Source organism: Crotalus tigris, unplaced genomic scaffold (genome assembly GCF_016545835.1).
Source record: "Crotalus tigris isolate CLP2741 ecotype Arizona unplaced genomic scaffold, ASM1654583v1 scf7180000020922.59752, whole genome shotgun sequence".
NCBI classification, from domain to species: domain Eukaryota; kingdom Metazoa; phylum Chordata; class Lepidosauria; order Squamata; family Viperidae; genus Crotalus; species Crotalus tigris.
The window spans coordinates 22,616-30,859 of record NW_024098256.1 but is presented as its reverse complement, the minus strand read 5'-3'; positions in this window follow the sequence as shown (position 1 = coordinate 30,859).

Genomic DNA, 8,244 nt, shown 5'->3' with positions numbered 1-8,244 from the left:
AATGTGATATAGGCCCAGGCCTACCTTTTGAAGGAAAAGTCGCATATGGAAAAAATATGTTTTTTCGGGTTCCTCAACTTGTGGGGAACCTGAATATATGGATACTTTTTGAATTTGACCTCAGTTTCAAATTTGTGTCTTTTCATGTTTAATGGGCTATTTGCCAACAAATGCAGGATGGGCCATGGCCTAACTTTTGAAAGAGAGGTTGGATCTGGAAAACCCATGTTTTTTCGTGTTCCCCAACCTGTGGGGAACCTGAGTATATGCATACTTTTCAAATTTGAGGTCAGTTTCACATTTTGAGTTTTCATGCTTAATTGGCTATTTGCGAACAAATGAAAGATGGACCCTGGCCTTACTTTTGAAGGAGAGGTTGGATCTGGAAAACCCATGTTTTTTCGCGTTCCCCAACCTGTGGGGAACCTGAATATATGCATACATTGCGAATTTGAGGTCAGTGTCAAATTTGGACTTTTCATGCTTAATTCGCTGTTTGCCATCAAATGCAAGATGGGCCCTGCCCATCTTTTGAAGGAGAGCTTGGATTCATAAAACACATGTTTTTTCAGGTTTCCCAACCTGTGGGGAACTTAGATATATGAATACTTTTCGAATTTGAGGTCAGTTTCAAATTTTGACTTTTCATGCTTAATTGGCTATTTGCCAAAAAATGCAAGATGGGACCTGGCCTAACTTTTGTAGGAGAGTTTGGATCCGGAAAACACATGTTTTTTCGGGTTCCCCAACCTGTGGGGAACCTGAGTATATGCATACATTTCGAATTTGAGGTCAGTTCACATTTTGAGTTTTCATGCTTAATTGGCCATTTGCCAACAATTGTGATATTGGCCCAGGCCTACCCTTTGAAGGAAAGGTCGGAGACGGAAAACACATGTTTTTTCGGATTCCCCAACCTGTGTGGAATCTGAGTATATGCATACATTTCGAATTTGAGGTCAGTTTCACATTTTGAGTTTTCATCCTTAATTGGCTTATTTGCCAACAATTGAGATATTGGCCCAGGCCTACCTTTTGAAGGAAAGGTCCGATACGGAAAACACATGTTTTTTCTTGTTCCCCAAACTGTGGGGAACCTCAGTATATGTATACATTTCAAATTTGAGGTCAGTTTCACATTTGGAGTTTTCCTCCTTAATTGGCTTATTTGCCAACAAATGTGATATAGGCCCAGGACTACCTTTTCAAGAAAAGATCGGATACGGAAAACACATCTTTTTTCGGTTTCCCCAACATGTGGGGAACCTGAGTATATGCATACTTTTCAAATTTGAGATCAGTTTCACATTTTGAGTTTTCATTCTCACTTGGCACGTTGCCAACAAATGTGATACAGGCACAGGCCTACCTTTTGAAGGAAAGGTCAGATACGGAAAGCACGTTTTTTCGGGTTCCCTAACCTGTGGGGAACCTGAGTATATGCATACATTTCGAATTTGAGGTCAGTTTCACATTTTGAGTTTTCATCCCTAATTGGCTTATTTGCCAATAATTGTGATATTATCCCACGCCTACCTTTTGAAGGACAGGTCAGATACGGAAAACACATGTTTTTTCGGGTTGCCCAACCTGTGGGGAACCTTAGTATATGCATACATTTCGAATTTGAGGTCAGTTTCACATTTTGAGTTTTCATGCTTAATTGGCTTATTTGTCAACAATTGTGATATTGGCCCAGGCCGACCTTTTGAAGGAAAGGTCAGATACGGAAAACACATGTTTTTTCGGGTTCCCCAACCTGTGGGGAACCTGAGTATATGCATACATTTCGAATTTGAGGTCAGTTCACATTTTGAGTTTTCATGCTTAATTGGCCATTTGCCAACAATTGTGATATTGGCCCAGGCCTACCCTTTGAAGGAAAGGTCGGATACGGAAAACACATGTTTTTTCGGATTCCCCAACCTGTGTGGACTCTGAGTATATGCATACATTTCGAATTTGAGGTCAGTTTCACATTTTGAGTTTTCATCCTTAATTGGCTTATTTGCCAACAATTGAGATATTGGCCCAGGCCTACCTTTTGAAGGAAAGGCCAGATACGGAAAGCACATTTTTTCGGGTTCCCCAACCTGTGGGGAACCTGAGTATATGCATACATTTCGAATTTGAGGTCAGTTTCACATTTTGAGTTTTTATGCTAAATTGGCCATTTCCCAACAATTGTGGTATTGGCCCAGGCCTAACTTTTGAAGGAAAGGTCAGACACGGAAAACACATGTTTTTTCGGGTTCCCCAGCTTGTGGGGACCCTGAGTATATGCATACCTTTCATATTTGAGGTTAGTTTCACATTTTGAGTATTCATGCTTATTTGCCAACAAATGCGATATAGGCTCAGGCCTAACTTTTGAAGGAAAGGTAGGATACGGAAAACACATGTTTTTTCGGTTTTGTCAAACTGTCGGGAACTGGAGTATATGCATACTTTTCACATTTGAGTTCAGTTTCACATTTTGAGTTTTCAATCTTAATTGGCTATTTGTCAATAATTGTGATATAGGCCCAGGCCTACCTTTTGAAGGAAATGTCAGATACGGAAAAAAGATGCTTTTTCTGGTTCCCCAGCCTGTGGAGAACCTGAGTATTCCAACACTTTTCAAATTTGAGGTCAGTTTAAAGTTGGGTGTTTTTCAACCGTAATTGGCTTATTTGCAACAATTGGAGATCTGGCCCAGGTCTACCTTTGAAGGAAAGGGCAGATACGGATAAACACATGTTTTTGGTGGCCCCAACACTGTGGGGAACCTTAGTATATGATACATTCGAATTTGAGGTCAGTTTCACATTTTGAGTTTTATGTAAATGGCCATTTCAAAAAAACAATTGTGGTATGGACCCACGGCTACCTTTTGAAGGAAAGGTCAGATACGGAAAACACATGTTTGTTCGGGTTCCCCAACCTGTGGGGAATCTGAGTATATGCATACATTTCGAATTTGAGGTCAGTTTCACATTTTGAGTTTTCATGCTTAATTGGCCATTTGCCAACAAATGCGATATAGGCCCAGGCCTAGCTTTTGAAGGAAAGGTCGGATACGGAAAACACATGTTTTTTCGGGGTCCCCAACCTGTGGGGAATCTGAGTATATGCATACATTTCGAATTTGAGGTCAGTTTCACATTTTGAGTTTTCATCCTTAATTGGCTTATTTGCCAACAATTGAGATAGTGGCCCAGGCCTACCTTTTGAAGGAAAGGTCCGATACGGAAAACAAATTTTTTTTCGGGTTCCCCAACCTGTGGGGACCCTGAATATATGCCTACATTTGAATTTGAGGTCAGTTTCACATTTAGAGTTTTCATCCTTATTTGGGTTATTTGCAAACAACTGTGATATTGGCCCAGGCCTACATTTTGAAGCAAAGGTTGGATAGGGAAAACACATGTTTTTTTGGGTTGCCCAACCTGTGGGGAACCGGAGTATATGCATACATTTCGAATTTGAGGTCAGTTTCACATTTTGAGTTTTCATGCTAAATTGGCCCTTTGCCAACAATTGTGATATTGGCCCAAACACCTTTGTAAGCGAACAAAGTCAGATACGGAAATCACATATTTTTTCGGGTTCCCCAACCAATTAAGGATGCATACTTAGTTTATGCATACTTTTCGAATTTGAGGTCAGTTTCACATTTTGAGTTTTCATATTCACTTGGCACGTTGCCAACAAATGTGATACAGGCAGAGGCCTAACAGTCCCAGGCCTACCCTTTGAAGGAAAGATCGGATACGGAAAACACATGTTTTTTCGGGTTCCCCAGCTTGTGGGGACCCTGAGTATATGCATACCTTTTGTAAGGACCCACCCCACTTTGCATCTTAAGAAGACAGAACTCTTGGAATAATTCTTCCAACAGGAATCCTTTATTAAGAGAAAATGGTTGCAGGCATGCTAGACAGGACTTGGGGTCCAAGCTCTCCCATTCAAGGTTTTAAGGGGTTCCCCAGTAGTCCCACCCAATCAACCCCACTTCCAGTGATAGTTTCAAGTATCACAATTCCATCCCCTTTCTTCTTCCGTCTGGATGGAGACTTCAGATAACTACATGAAAGGCAATTACTCTTCTTTGATATGTTAACGCTTAGAGGCCACAATAAACACACATTCAGTCCTTTGAAGTGTGCTGAAGGAAGTGAGGGCCATAAAGCCCCTTGCTCTCCCCCTTTTCTCCCTCTTATGGCAGAATCCAGAGAAGGCAGAATTGGGAGTTTCTATGTTTGATAATTAAAGATGAAATATAATTGGATTCTGACATCCGGCCCCTCTTAACAATAAGAGAGATCCACCTGAAAGAAAACACAAGTAAAAAATTTAGTTAGGCTTGTTAGGTTACTCTGTGTGAAACTTCTTCAATAGCTTCGGGGCTCTGACGTGACGTTTATGGACCCACTCATTTTGTGAGGCAGGGAGGTGTTTCCAGGCAACTAGGTACTGAGTTGTTCCACGATATCTCCTAGAGTCAAGGATCTCTTTTATTTCGAAGTGTTGTTCCCCATCCACCATGATTGGAGGTGGTGGGGGGGGGATTTTTGGCCGTAGAGGTGACGTTGATGCTCTCTTTTCAGCAAGCTGCAATGAAAAATTGGGTGTATTTGCCGCAGGTTTTTGGGTAATTCTATTCTACGTTTTTATGGATTTAGATAATTTTAATTGGAAAAGGTCCTATATATTTTGGTTCAAAGTTTTTTTACAGGGCTGTAGGACTTTAGGTATTTTGTAGATAAGTAACACCATTTTTCTCTATAATGATGGTGTAGGCTTCAACCCTTTTTTTATCGCTGGATTGTATGCCCGCCTAGCTTCATCTAGTGATTTTCTGACTATTGGCCAGGTGTTTTGTCGGTTTTCCATCCATTCTGTCAGTGAAGGGATCGTTGGTTCTTTTGGGGTTAACTCTGGCATAGGGTTGAAACTTTGACCGTTGGCTATTTGAAAAGGAGTGTAGCCTGTGCTGGAGTGGACTGCATTATTGTAGGCAATTTCTGCAAAAGGAAGTAAGTCCATCCAATCACTCTGTTGGAAATTTAAAAAACATCTCAAATATTGCTCAAGTACCGACTGGCAGCGTTCCGCTTGTCCATCTGTCTGAGGGTGATGGCTAGATGTCAGTCCCTGAGTGGTCCCGAAGAGGGATAAAAATTCCTTCCAAAATGTAGACGTAAATTGCACTCCCCTCTCAGAGATGATGCGTTGGGGTGCCCCGTGCAATCTGTAAATGTGCTGGATAAAAAGTTTTGCTAAGGCCTTTGCAGTGGGAATTTTTTGGCAAGGGATAAAGTGCACCTGTTTGGAAAATAGGTCCGTGACTGTCCAGATAACAGTATTCCCATTGCTTTCAGCCAATTCCACTATAAAATCCATGGCTATTTCCCTCCAGGGGGCTGAGGGACTTGCCACTGGTTGTAACAGCCCTGGCGATTTCCCTTGCAACCTCTTTGCTGATGCACAGGTTGGGCAGCTGGAAACATAACTTTCTATGTCCTTTTTTATTGATGGCCACCAAAATTGCCGTTTAATTAAGTGTAAAGTTTTTACAAATCCAAAATGCCCTGCTGATTTTGTGTCATGGCAAAGTTGCATGAAAGTTAGTCTTTGAGTTGTTGGTATATATAACTTTTCACCTACCCAAGGCAATCCGTCTCTCATTGTGAACACATGTTTGTTTTTCTGGAACCAATCATCTGTTTCCAAACTTTCGAATTCAATCCCAGTTTGGCTGTCAGTTGATGGTTTTATTTGACTTGGGTTTTGTGGTTACTGCGCTGCCAGTTGTGACTCTCGCCATATGAGTCTAGAGTCTGTGGTTCGTGCGCTGTCTATTGGGGCATGCCGGAGATAGTGAATTCTGCCAGACGTTCTTTCTTTAATGGTAAATGTTTGGCTAAATTGGAAATTGGTGAAAATGCGGACCAGCGGCGCTTGTTTGGGATTGAGTTTCCGGAGTTTCAGGGCTTCTAAATTTTTGTGATCAGTACATACCTGGAAGGGGATTTTGTTGCCTTCCAGGAACTGTCGCCACGTGAGTAATGCCCAACGTATCCCATAAGCCTCCTTCTCCCATACGGGCCAGCGCTGTTCTGTTTCCGTGAGTTTCTTAGATGTATATGCACAGGGTTGCAATACTGCATCATAATTTTCTTGTAATAGCACAGCCCCCACTGCCACATCACTTGCATCTGCCTGTATTATGAAGGGCTTGTCCATATCTGGGTGCCTTAGTTAATTGGTCGGCAGAAAAAAAAGTCTCTTAGTTCTCTCAAACGGCTTGCACTCCATTGTCCATTTTATGTGTGGCTAGTTGACTGAGGATGTTTAACCTGTGTTTTTAGGGAAGTAGTGAGGGGCAGGCTCTCATGTGCAAATGAGGATGAATTGGCGTAAAATTTGCAAAGCCCAGGAAACTTTGTAGTTGCTTTCTTGTGCGGGGTGGTGCCCATTCTACTACTGCTCTGACCGTCTCTGGGTCCATTTCAATGCCCTGTGGGGATATGCGATAGCCTAGGTAGTCTATCCTTTCCTGGTGGAATTCGCATTTTGAGAGTTGGGCATATAGGTGAGCGGCTCGCAGCTTCTTTAAAACCGCTCTGACAAGTTTGACGTGTTCTTCTTTTGTTTCAGTAAAGATAAGAATGTCATCCAAGTAAACAAAGGACCCCCTTAAAACAGGTGCTCCCTCTAGAACGTCATTGATTAATTGCATAAAGACTGCAGGGCCCCCTTGTAATCCAAATGGCAAGACTTTGAATTGATAGCACCCCATGGGGCAGTTAAATGCAGTCTTCCATTCGTCCCCTTCCTTGATTCTCACGCGATATTAAGCTTCCCTTAAGTCTAGTTTAGAAAAAATTTTCCCTTTCGATAGGTGTGACAGCATGTCTTTCATGAGGGGCAGCGGGTATAGGTTGCTTTCACTGATTGTGTTCAGGGCCCTATAATCCACGCATAAACGTAAAGAGCCATCCTTCTTCTCTCTAAAAGGACCGGGGCAGCCACTTTAGGCTTAGCTGGTTCAATGAAACCTCTCTCCAGGTTTTTTTTTATAAATCTTTCCATTTCCTCCTTCTCCTTTGGGCTCATGGAGTATAATCTGGGTTTCGGGAGTTTTGCCCCCGGCTTGAATTCAATGGTACAGTCTGTGGGTCGGTGGGGGGGACGCTCATTCGCCCTCTCCTCACTGAAGACTTCAGCAAGGTCCCTATATTCTCTGGTATTCTGTAATCTTTTTTCCTCTCCTATGGATGCTTTTTCTATTCTGGATTCTGGTAGCCTCCCTTGGGGTTTTAAGTCCATAGGGTCCCCCTTCAGGAATTTGATTTCTGTCGTCCTCCAATTTACCAGGGGTTCCATTTTTTTTAACCATTCCATCCCTAGGATCATTGGGCATTCCATGCCTGGGGTCACCACAAACGTTATGTCCTCCTCATGTTTGCCCAGGGAGAGGTGTATTGGTAGAGTGGCTAGGGTAGCTGGCACCCCTGCTATGGATCCATCTAACTGGCCAAATGAGATTGGTTGTTCCAGGTCACTGGATGGGATGCCCAGATTCCCCACAGTGTTTGGTAATGAGGACAGGGGTACAGCCAGAGTCTATAGGCTTTACATCACAGCTTCGGGCTGGGGGGGATAATATAGCACTGTTTTGAAGATGGGTGTGATGCATTCACTTACCAGGGGTTCGCCCTCCGAGCTGTCATCTGAGGCATCCACCGGCCCTGTGGGGTAGGCTGGAGTTCTTTCCCCTTGGTGAGCAGAGGTGGGGGGTTCTGCAATTTCCATCATTCTCATGGCCGTTTCTTTTGGCTTAGCTGAATACTCTCTGGGTTTGTTGATTGGGGATCTGTCTGGGTTGTGCTGGGGGGCCTTTGAGCGGCATTCTACAGCTCGATGCCCTTCTCTTACGCACTTGAAACCATCTCATCTTGACTTCTTGGCTGTATCCGATGATTTCACAGTTGGTTTTTCAGCCAGGCGGGGGGCGGCTCAGGTTTTCATCGGCGGTGCCCTTCAAATGTCGATCTCTGCTTCCTCTGCCAAGACGTACCATTCCTCAAAGTCGATGGTGTGGTCCCCCTGGGGTAGGCAAGCATCATCTAGATCATAGTTTAGTCCGTCTTTGGAAGGCCAAGGAGGATGTCTTCTGGCCAATTCAGTTTGCTGGCAATGGCCCAGAATTCTTGTGTATACTCGGCCACTGGGCGTTTGCCTTGCCTCATCGTTGTT